General features: G+C 34.8%; 1 protein-coding gene across 1 annotated transcript in view; it reads right to left on the bottom strand.

The window, feature by feature from the left end:
• The window catches only part of LOC103023065 (zinc finger protein 385C), a 78,263-nt gene extending 69,679 nt beyond the window's left edge, over positions 1–8,584 (bottom strand). The window contains exon 1 of the mRNA XM_022669279.2: positions 8,491–8,584. The gene's annotated coding sequence lies outside the window, so the exon portion shown is untranslated. The remainder of the gene's footprint in view (positions 1–8,490) is intronic.
• Positions 8,585–13,816: the final 5,232 nt, after the last annotated feature.

Here is a 13,816-nt window from a genome sequence, read left to right as displayed (position 1 = left end):
TGATTGACTGACCTTCATTTCTTCATTTCGTGTTGTTGCTTCTCATAATATGGATTAGAACATATTCACTATTCACTGTATACCTGTAACTCTACCTCTTCACTACTTTACTTTAACTGATGCTCTCAAACTTTAACAGTAAGAGACAAGAAATTCAAGTAATTAACTCTTGATGAGTTCAGCACAGCTGTTAACTGAAAGCATGAATTCCAGGTGACTCTACCTCATAAACCTGACTGAGAAAATCCAGCAGAGATGTGCAAAACTGTCATCTAAGCAAGATATAAAAAATATATTCTGGTTTGTTTAACACTTTTTTGTTTACTAAATAATTTAATATACCTTTCTTCATAGACTTTAGTAATAATGTACAATGTACAATGCATTTTAAATAATGAAAAAACACTGAATTTAAGGTGCATCCAAACTTTTGACTGGTACTCTATAAATTTAGTTGACTGATGTTAACCGATTTGGTTTTCTAGATGATGCTGATTATCTTCTAAGCATAGACTTTATTATTATTTACTGCTGTTTCATTATTTTAGTTTTTTTGTAAGTAAAACAATAAACATACATATTTTATCACCTTTAATATATTTTAAGATTTATGTTAATGAATAATATTTTAAATTAAAGTTGGGATGCTCTGTAAATAGTAAATACATGTAAATTAAAACAGAATGCAATGATTTGCAAATCGAATAAACCTGTATTTTATTCACAGTAAAACAGGACACATATTCAATATTTTATCATCTCTACACGCTCTGAAACACCTCTTACCCAGAAAACAGGAGGTATTTTTATACCTGTCCATTTCAGAGTGGAGGAAACTTCTGCCAACTTAAGGCAACTTTATAACCCATAAATAACCCATAAATAAACCATACATAAAGCATGCAGAGTAAATACGGGCATGTTAGGTCAGTTGAGCAGACAGAAAGGAAGTGCAGCTTTAAAAAACAAAGTTTTATATTTTATAGTCTTTACTTTGTGCAGGTTTTGTTCCCTCTGTACATGCAGTTTTGATATTATTGCATTTAAATGACTTCCCATGAATGTTTAGTAATATATACTAAAGAGCAATCTACATCCATGTTTAAACCCAGATTATTTATATCAAAATACAAAATAATGTATGAAAATGTATTTAACTATCAACATCTTTATGGATTCTTAGAGCCTCTATATATTAAATAGACAAATTTAACCTCTTATATTGTGATAATAGCACTATTCTGTAAGCTTTTAATTGTTTACGTCAGCAGTTTATATGAATGCAGTAAATTACTTTATAAACATTAATTTATTTAGTTGCACTATTATTATCTTATCCATAATCATACAGCTCTTGAAAAAAATAAGATACCACTTAAAATGATGAGTTTCTTTGATTTTACGATCACAAGCCATCAAACCAAACTGAACTGCTTGATTTTTTGCACCAGGAGTAAAGCAGCATAAAGTTATCCAAAAGCAGTGTGTAAGACTGGTGGAGGAGAACATGATGCCAAGAAAAAAAGCATGAAAAAAATTGTGATTAAAAACCAACCCGGGTTATTCCACCAAATATTGATTTCTGAACTCTTAAAACTTTATGAATATGAACTTGTTTTCTTTGCATTATTTGAGGTCTGAAAGCTCTGCATCTTTTTTGTAATATCAGCCAATTTATATTCATGGTATTTATGGTAGTTTATCCACTCTATTACTGTTTCTTCATTTTATTTTGTCTCATATTAATAGGTATAATAAACCTGTTATTCAAACTTACCCATTCCCAGTGTAAACAGGATGAGAGCATGTTTACTGTAATGCCTGAAATATCTGTGGTTAATAATAAGTGAATGTGCTGATGGAGGCTTAATGGATGACTAAATGCTTTATGCTTAATTCACAAATTTATCAACAAGCCATTACTGATGCTGATTCTGAACAGCTGCCTTTCGTTTGGGAATTAATTAGTGCTAATAGATAAGGGAAATATGTTTCATCTGCTGCCCTCAGTTTAGACAGTTACACAAGTTTATGTTTATGATGTATAAAATATGAAAAAGATAAAAGTAAAAAATATCATAAAGTGATTATAAAATGCACTTAGGCATGTCACAAAAACCTATTATTGAATGATACATTTTCACAGAAATTACTGAAAATATTTTTATTAAATTAATTTCATGTTGAGTCACTGATATAATGATAATCAAATACAATAGTAATATTGTATAACAGATTTACACATTACATTTTAAAGAACTTTAATGATTAAGAATATTTAGACATTGGAAATGGAATTACCCAAAATATTAAAGATAATTATTATGTTGTAATAACTTATCCTGGTAAAAAATGAGTGCAGCCAAACCAAGTGCCGGAAAACATTAAGAATTTTAAATTAACGTATTGATCTTTATTTATCATGTTTCAAATCAATATCACAATATCCAACAGTGTATACATATATCTATATGTATATATATATATATATATATATATATATATATATATATATATATATATATATATATATATATATATATATATATATATACCCCTACTACTTAATGAAGGAAATATAAGAGAACTGTGTGTCACTAAATCCATGATCATCTGGTGTTCCTCTAGTAAATGTGCATGGTTTGCATTTACACATTAAAGATATTTAACAGACACTCTAATCTAGATTTACAAAGTTTGGTGTTTACTTTACTTGTTTTTAAAGGCTAGAGATAAAAGATACATTAAACTACATGCTGCTGAATAAACATCTGTATTAATAACTAGAAGAAAAGTACTGATTTAAGAATTTAAAATACATTTAAATTACACTTAAAATACGTTTAATCTTAAGTTTTGGGTTTAAAGTGAATCAATTTCCGTAAGCATGAATCTTCACAAAACCAGAATGTTGACCACTATAAATGGTCTCTCTTCAGAACTGTCCTTAAAAGCACTTCAGATTCACTCTGCATGATTTATTCATGGGCTATCTTTAGTCTGACGTAGACAAAAGTTACCTAAACTCTACAATAGAAAGGAATAAATAAAATACCTTCTATTTAGATTTTTCATGTTGGGAAGCCAGCTCATTTATTCTTATTTTTAATGATTCCATATTTTGGGTTCTAAACATAATTTAGAAATAATCTGGATCTACTGGAGGTGGGGTTAGGATTGGACTTGGGGCTGGGAGGTTAATTGATTTAATTTGATTAATGAAAATACTTTTTTAATGCGATTTTCACAATGGAATAATGGAAATAATGGGATGATGGAGATTGTACATCTTTATATATAGAAGCTGCCAGAGTGAATCTAAGGTAAATATACATTTGCTTCTGTCAGAAACCTGTACAGAACTCTTTTATTTGCCAGTGATAGAATATTACATATATACATATTTAAAACTTTTCCTAGTGGTACTTATACTTTTACCTGAGTAATGAATGTCAATACTTTTCACACCTTTAATAGTGATTAGATTGGAATATTAAATAATATATATATATATATATATATATATATATATATATATATATATATATATATATATATATATATATATATATATATATATATATATATAATGGGAGTGAATAGAACAGAATCTAGACCAGAATCTAGAGTCTTATTCTGTTACACCATAAAAAGCGCAGTAGTTACATTAGTTTAACCCTTGTGTGGTGTTCATATTTTTGTTACTCGTTTACTTTGTTACTTGTATTTAATTCATCAAAATTAAGCAATTTTACATTAAAATGCTTTACACAAGCTTGCTTCACCTAAATTGCAAGCAATATAAACAGCTTTCATTGTTAATATTTGCCCTTTACCTTTCTTATGTTACATTTCTTTCAAAAAGTGCTACTCTTTTTTTATTAGTTTTTTTAATAAAATGTAAAAGAAAATGAATTAAACTCAAGATATGAGTAGAAAATGTGTTTAGTTTCAAATTTATAAATGAGGCAATGTTTATTAGCCCTTGGCCAAACATACTGTATGTAGTATAAATGTGTAGTGGGGGGGGTGTACAGTGTGTGTTTATCGAAAACGTGTTTTGATATATGTTTTTCACAAAAAATGAGCCAATGCCAATGAGTTTGAGTTAGAAAAAATATTTTTTTAGTATCATTTGATGAAAAATGAAAACGGGTCCCACAGACCCGAACACCACACAAGGGTTAAGCATCTGTCATGTTTAAGGTGGAATAGAATACTTAAACAATTTCCTGCTCCACCTTAAGTCTATATACCTGTATGGGAAAATTAACTACTGAATTTAAGGTGAAGCTGTTATAATCCTGGAATTACAGAATAATTACATTTATAATACACAAAAGATAAATAAATGTGTTTTTAAAGAATACAGATTCCTGTGTGTGTGAACATGATGAGGTGAGTTTACAGTTTGCTTGTTTTGGGCTTAAACTGCACATACCAAGATTTCACATATACCTATATATATATATATATATATATATATATATATATATATATATACCAGCTATGTAAACTTAAAAAAAAAATCTCTCTTAATGCTGTTGATGAAGGAAATGTTAGATAAGCGTGTGCGTGTGTGTGTGTGTGTGTAGGCTACTTCAGTAGGAGGATGGAATATTTCTGTATAGAGGGACTCTGTGTACGGCACTACAGGAGTAGAAAAGCTTCTATGTTCGAGTGTGTTACCACTCCAAACACACCCCTTTAAAAAAAGCTGCAGTGTACACAAGCACACACACTCCTCCCTCTACTGCCTCTCCTGATTCTGCACAAGTGTGTAACGGCACTGTTTGCAGAGGGAAGGCCCTTTCACAGTTTTTTAAAACATACACATATACATATTGATAGAAGAAACTGAAGACCTGCAGCACTGAATAACGTTTTTCATTAAAACCTGCCCGAGTTTCTGCATCATCAGATGCATAATAATTTCCTAGTGTGAAAAACTCGATCCAAACATGTCTTGAATCGCCTTAGTTGAGTCACATTTACACATATTAGTGCACAGATCCAACATTTACATCAACAATAAACAGAATACTAAATAAAATCATTTTAATAATTAATGTTCACATAAACTACCTGCTTGTGCACCTTTACAGCGTGAACGAGCAGGTCAGTTTCCTCTGCTGAGAAGTGTAGAAGTGCTGCACAGTTAAAATAGCAATCCCCCAAAGTCAGAGTGCACCTGGCTACTAAAAAGAATTGCAAGTAACATGCTGATTGGTTTATTTCACATTGCGCCCAAAATTTAACCATGATTATTAAAGTGGAAGTCCATATTATATTGTTTCTAAACTGAAAGTAGAAGCATTTCTGAGTGGAGAAGAATATGGATAAAATATCATGTTTAATGGTACCTGTGTATACTGGAACCACCATCCCTGCTAAGCCTTATAATATATTCGTTCTAAAAACTGGGGTGTAGGGTTTTTGCCTTTGCGTGAGTTCTTCTTCTGGCCACGTCACGTGTCTTTATGTACTTACGTCACACGTACAGCCTCTAAAATAGGATCCGGCTCAGATTTACTGAACGCGAGTGGCTGGTGGAGCAATGGAGACTTCAGAAGTTTAAACTAAGAGCTCAGTAGATCATTCACTCATAGTAAAACCAGAGAAACAAAGGAGTGAAGTTTCTGACTGAGTGCTCTCTCTGGAGTCGGATTCATCCACTCTAAAAGGAGAAGACCGCATCACACCTGGCTAGTTTAAAATGATTCTTCCGCATGCTCGGTGCAATTACTCATTCTTACCAGAGATTTACAGACATCAGCTTTAAGAGAATTAGCACATTTTGCTCTTTTGTGCATTTCAAGTCGCACAAGATATACTTTTCCCATCATTATGATAGCAAAGACTCACTGACATGCTGTAAATCAAGCTATAAATTGCTAAAATAGGGCCCTAGGTGTTAAAGCACCCTTACACATCCAGTAATAGGCAGCAATGGGATTGGATGGGATGGGATGGGATGGCAGCATACACATGACTCTAATTCAACACACTGATCCACTTTACTTCCTTTATACTATAACCAACTATAAGCTAAAGCAGGTAAAGATCACTGTTTCTAACCAATCATTAAAAGGCGATGCGTAAGACTGGGTCACGCTGTGAGACTTGTCCACTCTTCTGCATTAGAACATTAGTAAACTCATGAGTCCACAAGCCCATATGGACCCAGAGTGTCCACCCCAGCAGCCCCCCTAAAGGCACCGGCAGTCCCCCCATCTGTAGCTCCTGAGACCCCCGGAGTATCCGGCTCCTGAGGGGCCTTTTAGAGTCGGCTTAATTGAAGCGAACAGAGGACAGACGCACAACATGTCAAGCCTTCCGAGGCACATTAACACACACACACACACACACACACACACACAGACAAAGGGGATATAGGGCTGGCCTATAGTGCTTCACTAAGCAATCTTTCTAGCCTCGTAAAATGTTGTTGCCCATCAGGACCATGTGTTGTGGGATAAATAAAAACTAAAATACAATTAGAAAGAAAAAAACTTTTATAATAGAGAGTGCAGTTCAGAGTGCAGAAACTGCGAGTCTGGATGAATTCCAAAATGTTTGGCTTGGTTGAAGCCAATACACTGTAAAAAACACAAGTACGATATGAGACTTTTTTTGTACTCAAAGGTACTCTCTTCATAATTGTCCCCTCAAAGGTATAATATTGGTCTTTACAGGGTCAGATTTGATTCCTTCTGAAGTACAAAGTTTTTTTCCTAACAGCAGGAAGTACAGATTTATACCATTTAACCAGCAGCCAAAAGGTACATTCTGTATTCAGTATTCTGTATCACTGTACTAAAAAACAATCTACATTTTAATTATACATTTTATATTTGAAAGCCAGACAATTTTGGATCATCAAGTTATTGAGCCATATTCAGTTGATAAAAATGTTTATAATCTTTATAATCTTTACTGGTACAAAAACCATGGGTAAAAAAAGGACTTTCACATCGACACTTTTTGCACTCTTTTAAGTACAAATCTTTACTTATTTTTATTAGTGTGTACATTAACTGAGCTGTGTCCATAAAACTTCTGGACAACATGTTTGGTGCTCAAACTTTTGCCCAAAAGTCTTAAGTCCAAAAACTCCACCATGCTGGCTGTCATGGAGTGCTGAACATAGCAAGTATGTGAGCTTGAGAAAATCTCTCCTAAAACCCTTGTTGAAGGAAATGTGAGATAGATGCTAGGTGTTAAAGCATCCTTACAAGTCCAGTAATAGGCGGGAATGGAATAGGACTTCTTTGAAAGTGAGGTGTGTAGATGTAAAGCATGTATCTCTAAGACATCTCCCTCTTAACTTTCAATGAATGTCAATATAAAAAAATTGGTTAAATTCAGATAATTTAATTTGAATAATTTCTATTGGTCTATTCATTAAGAAATTGGACATATTTTGCAGCAAACTAAAAATTGACAAAAATGGAGATACTTGTTTTTCATTGGATAGCATCAATATGTAGTACCAGTCAAAAGTTTGGACACACTTTTTCTCGTTCAATGTGTTTTCTTTCTTTGTAAAAAAAAAAAAATGTTAAACTTAGTGTTTAGCACGTCCATTTATCTCAGCAATATAAGTGTTTTACCCGAAAAAGCACCACATATGATTTGAACAGATGCAAAAAAACATACATACAGTAAAACATAAAAAGGAATTCTCATTTTTAACTAAGTATGCTATATCCTGTGAAACCTGAAGCTGAAGAACAAAGTGTAGAGATTTCAGATTTCTCCTGGATGCTCCTCAGCCAGCACGTGTATATTATGTTCAGTTCCGTCAGCAGCTCACCTGATTTACCAAACCAGGTGTTGATTAATATGATGAGAACTAGAAATAACTCTATTAAACTCAGATGAGGTGGAGAGATTAGGAGATGTTTTAAGGAAAACAGGGCTGTAAAAGCTGCTCTGCTTTTTGTAAATTTGCTGTTTCTATTTTTTTGAGCTAATAAACACTTACTGCACAGATAAGAAGCTTTTTCTTTACTGAAATTCCCACAGATGCCTAAAACATTTGTACAATATTGTATATATATATATATATATATATATATATATATATATATATATATATATATATATATATACAGAGTATTGTGCAAAAGAATGAGGAGTGTCCAGACTTTATATGTATTTCCAACACAACACAACATGTTTATCACATAACACACTATAATATATTTACCCACATGTCAAAATGTGCACAGTATAAAATACAGCAGCAAATCAGTGGTAGGAATTAACAGGCTGCCAGAAACTGTTCTGTGTTTTGCCTGGTTAAATAAAGAATACATAAATAAAAAGTGAATAAATAAAAAACACTTTCTGAAACAGATTGAAGTGTTCAGCTTTACTCAGATTTATATCAGTGTTTATCTAATCAGATCCTGTAAACCCCCTCAGTCCTGACAGAACTGATCTAACCGGCTCTGAGGAGATAAATCAGCGGTGCTGGGCTCCTACCTGCTCCGCTCCGCTGGGGAGAGTCCGCTCGGGTCTGCGGGAGAGATCCAGCCTCGCCGCCGCTCCGCGACGCGCCTCCCTCCGCTCTACCGGCCACTCATCCGAGTCCTCCGCGAGTCACCCTGATGAATCGGTTCTTCAGTGAGTGAGTTGCTGGAAATGATTCACATGTCCATCTGAAGCCTGTAGCTCCTGAACTGTGAACCCAGACCTCAGGATTTGTTTATTTATTACATTTAAATTAAATTAAATGATTCTTTAAAGAGATATTTATTAGTAAATTCACAAAACAAAATATACATTTGCCATTCCACCAAATAAGTACCATTTGCTTGTTGTAACTCTTCCAAAATAAACTCTAAATCTAATAACTGGTCAAAACTCAGACAGCTTTACTTTACTTAATTTTTTACAAGGTTCCTAAGCTGAAGATGTTTAATTTTTTCTTAGGCCTGTTACCAAAACTCATATGCTTAAAACTCATATGTTTAAAAGCAAGTCCACTTATTTCTTAGTTTTTTTTTTCCTCAAGAAAGTCTTTATTTTAAAAGAAATGGTTGACTGCGTGTTTAAAGCATTGATATTTATGACAAAAAAAATCACTCCTGGTAATAGCATTCATTCCTGTTACTGGAACTCACTCCTGTTACTTCTTATGTTTTGAGTAACAGGAATTAGTTTTTAGCATAGAATTAGCAAAAACATGCAATAGCTAAATGACAGCTATACTAATAGCATGAGGACACCAAGCACATTCTAGTGATTTCCCAAAATTTGTATTGTGGGTAACAGGACAGAGTGTTGAGATTGAGTTCCTCAGTCATCGTTACAGTGAGATCAAATATACAGAAAAACAAATTTTAGACAAATATATAACAAAACAATGCATAAAAATAATCTCTGAAGGAATTTATTATTTTGTTCCATGGTAATGTTTATAGTTGGAGAGTGGGGACAGAACTCTCTTATCACTTGTGATGCCACCACACCAGGAGGGTAAAGACTAGCACATGTGAAGTCAGACTCCGCCTCTTTTTGAACTGCTGCTGATGCAGTGTTGCCGAGTAGCATCATAGCGCTAACGCTCGGAGGAAAGCGTTTTGATACATCAGCTCACAGATGCAGCCTTGTGCTGATCCACATCACCATAGGAGTGATCTACTGTACCCACCCAGAGAGAGCAAGGCCAACTGTGCTCTCTCAGGGCTCCGATAGCTGATGTGAAGCTGCATGAACAGGATTCAGACCAGTGATCTCCAGATCATAGTAGCAGCGCTTAGCCTGCTGAACCCCTCGGAGCCCCCCTTTTATATATATTTATATTTATTTAATAAAACACACACAAGGCTTGTAAGCATGTCGACATGTTGACAAAGTGAAATTGGGTGAGCTGTGAGCATGTAAACTGATGAATAGCTGTGCTCAGCTACTGCAGGTCTTTCAGGACTAGCTAGAGTGTGAAATATAGCACACCAGTCCGTGAAGTTCAGCACAGAGAAGACAGGCATAACAAGTGAAAGCTGTGTGTGTGTGTGCATGTGTGTGTGTGTGTGTGTGTGTGTATTTGAGATGGTATGTTGCCAACATCAATCCTGACATACACTGCGTAAATAAATCAGCGCTGGAGTTACAGGTGCTGTGGTTTGGGAAGTGAGTGATGGGACTGTTGAGGTCTACAGATGTTTCACATGTCCATATTAATGCAGAACAAACCCATTTTAGAGGGGGTGGCCCAGTAAATCACACAACTCGACAGGCAGCGAGTCGCTTTATTTTAGTGTTCAAAAAACTATTTATAACATTTACACCTGATACAAATCAAAATGAGCCTTTTTTAGGAGGTGACTGGATAAAACAATTCAGGAAGTGGTCTGAGACACAATATAAAAAAACAGATACAAATCTAATCACTCAAACTTAAACTAGCTGATCAACATGTTTTATAGCCTTATATATTTTCTATTATTCTGTGTTTTAATTTATGTGTAAATATGTTTCTAATTGTATTGCGTTGTTGCTGCTGGATGCCTAAATTTTCTTCGGGATAAATAAAGTTACAGTGTAAAACTTTGCATGAGTCATACAGTATTTTTCAGACTTTAAGGTGCACTTAAACTCCTTTATTTTTTTTTTTTCAAAAATCGACAGTGTGACTTATAATCTGGTGCTCCTTATGTAATTCTACCAGTCTGGTATTAAGGAGTAGTAAAGCCACTGAAGCACTGAAGTACAGAGTTAAAAGGGTGAGTTTTCAGTGAAGTTTCTCCAGCACCAAGGGTGGGTGCAGCAGCATTAGCATTAGCTGCTAACTGCAGCACTAGCTCTTTCACCGTTTAGAGGTGAGTATTGAAATGTATTCTGCATATTTACCATATTAAAACAAGCTACGTGAGACAAACTGCTAGCTAATAGAACCCTGTGTTACTGTAACATTCAGGGTTCCTCAGTCTAGAACTATCAGGCGGCATTTACTAGCACTAGCACTGCGGTTAGCGGCTAACGCTAATGCTGCTGCATCCAGCCTTAGTGCTGGAGAAACTTCACTTAAAACTCACTCTTAGACTAAATATTGGAAATCTAAGCTCACTGTAAATAAATGGAATCACTTTACTCACCCAAATAAACAGTTTTCAGAAAATAAATCTGTGTAGACCTTATGTTATACACCTTGTGTATGAAAATAGAGCCGAAAATAGACATTCGTTAATAGAGCACCTTATAATCCAGTGCGCCTTGTGAAAAATATGATAATATATGATAATCTGAATCACAGCTACCCACAAATTTTATTCCTGTCAGTTGATTCCTATTTATTTATTTTTATTTATTTATTTTTTACAATGAGGGTACAGTATATACATTTTTTTAAACTACTATACCACATGTCAGGTAAGTTAAGTGCTATATTTGTGAATAATATTTATTATTGTCATTACTGTTGTATTATATTAGTTAATATTAGATTATAATAATTACATTAGAATAATTGTTATTATTATTATTATTATTATTATTATTATTATTATTGTTGTTGTTGCTGTTTTTGTTGTTGGTGTTTTTTCTGGCCTCCATCCAGAGTTAAATGTATGGCCACACACAGAGAGCTAAAGTCCTGTTGGCCTGCTCATTATAATAGTGAGCGCTGTGGTGAAAGGTGGACGGGTGCGTACACACGGAGGGAGGCGGGGGGGGTGGGGTGCATGCTTGTGCGAAGCTGCTCCCAGCTGTCCGTGGTGTCCTGATGGATGCGATGTGGAAACATACTTGAAGTTTAAACTATGCCCTTCCCTTCGCAGTCCTTTGGCAAGCTGGCCCAAAGGCAGAGCCCCCCAAAAATAGCTCAAAACACAATAACCGAAGCGATGGGGGGTGAGGAGGGGGGCTGTAAGATAATACACTGCCCTCTAACAGCCCCTCTGGAGGAGGCGTGGGGCAGGAGTGAAGGCCCAGCAGACTCAGGGGTGTAAAAAGGGGGTGGTGGGTGAAGAAGAGTTGGCTGAGGGAGAAATCGACAAACGATATTTATAAACAGCTGCATGCGGCCGATTCCAAAGTAGTGATCAGAGCCCAAAATCATCTGAAGCTCACAAACTATCTGAGCCACGATACTCTCCAAACCCTGCCGTCCTCAGAGTACAGTGATCAGAGAGAGAATTACAAAGATATAAAGCATTTAAAATGATAATTGCAAACAAAAATCTTCTCATTTAATGTTTTTATCTTTTTTCCTACATAGTAAATGAATAGTGAAGTGATCTATCAAACTATGAAGGAACACATAATGAATCATGTAGTAACTTAAAAACAGTGTTAAACAAACCTAAATACTCTGTGAAGAAGCTTTTAGGTGCTCTTATCGGAGGAGCTGTTAACTTGCAGTTTCTGAGACTTATAACTCTTCTAGGGCGTTCCTGATGGGTGCCAGTTTCATCATAACGTTTTTTTATGGTCACTTTGCGATGACTGCACTTGAGGATACTTTCAAAGTTCCTAAAATGTTTGACTGACCTTCATTTCCTAAAGTATTGTTTCTTTACTTAGTTGAGTAGTTCTTGCTTCTCATAATATGGATTTAATGGTTTCATTGTAGTGCTACACAACGAATCATTACAGCATAACCATCACAATGTGGGCACTAGGTGGCGCTCATTTCTTTTGTTTCTCATTTTTTCTTGAATGTTAGATTAATTTATTTAATGTATTTTGAATCTTTTAAATTTTTTTCAGTCCTAAAAAAGATTTTTACGCTAAACTGTCACTGTCACACATTTGGATTATATTATTCTTTATCCAAAATAACTCTCTGTATGTCACTACCTTGTTATTCTCTACATGGAGAAATGGAAGTCTTGCAAGGTTTAAGGTTTAATTTTTGTATATCATAAGCCATTTAACCAAGTAACTTTAAGACATGGACCCCTCATGCCGCACAGAAGCGGGCAAAAGTGTTTTTTGTATTTTTTTTTTCATATTTATCTGATTATCTGAAGTAACTGGTGGACCTTTTGTATTATTCACTTAACTTTACATAAACTGGGTTCTCTTTAGCCCTATCCGGACAGGAGGACGTCTGTAAAAAACATTTCACACTTCTACATCCGGACTGTAATTCAAAAAAACAGGAGAACCAGTGAGTTTTTAGTCTTTCTTGATCACATCACGTTCAGTAGCTCCTCCATTTCCACTTGCTGTTGTGTTTTTACGTGGATCAAAGTGTAATTACGGTGCGCGGCAGTGGACAAATAGCTAATTTATTAAACGCGAGGAGACGAAACTCAGAGATGGGCGTCTGGACGGGACTAAAATTACTGGAGGACCAGCGAGTTTAGTGAAAAAAATTCTCAGAGGACGACTGAGAAAATTACATACATAGTTATTCTGGATGGGAAAAAAATCACAGAGGATCCTTCATAAAAGAGAAAATTACCCCAGAACCCTCTGAGAAAAGAATCACATCCGGATAGGGCTTTTAAATGCTTTTAGGACTTTTAGGAAAATTTGATGATGTTTTAGATCATATTTATGCAGAAATATAGAAAATTAGTATCATCAGTAGGTTCATTCAACTAGTAAGTATAGTATATAGTATATATCTGAAACTATTAATAACAATAGTACTACACCATTGGAAAGCAGCTAGTGGCTTTACCTGAACTGCAGACCCAGATGATATACAATCCTAATCACAGCGGGCCCAAATAATAACCCGCATTTACCTGGTTACCATGGCAACCCACTCCAAAACTAACGCAGTGATTTGATACACTTCGGCATGCAAAATCAGACGGTAAATTGAGCTTTTAAAGGGGAGAGAGAGAGAGAGAGA

The sequence above is a fragment of the Astyanax mexicanus genome, chromosome 15, assembly GCF_023375975.1.
Source record: "Astyanax mexicanus isolate ESR-SI-001 chromosome 15, AstMex3_surface, whole genome shotgun sequence".
NCBI classification, from domain to species: Eukaryota; Metazoa; Chordata; class Actinopteri; order Characiformes; family Acestrorhamphidae; genus Astyanax; species Astyanax mexicanus.
Note: the sequence above shows the minus strand (reverse complement) of the source record. Positions and strands in the feature narration are given on the sequence as shown.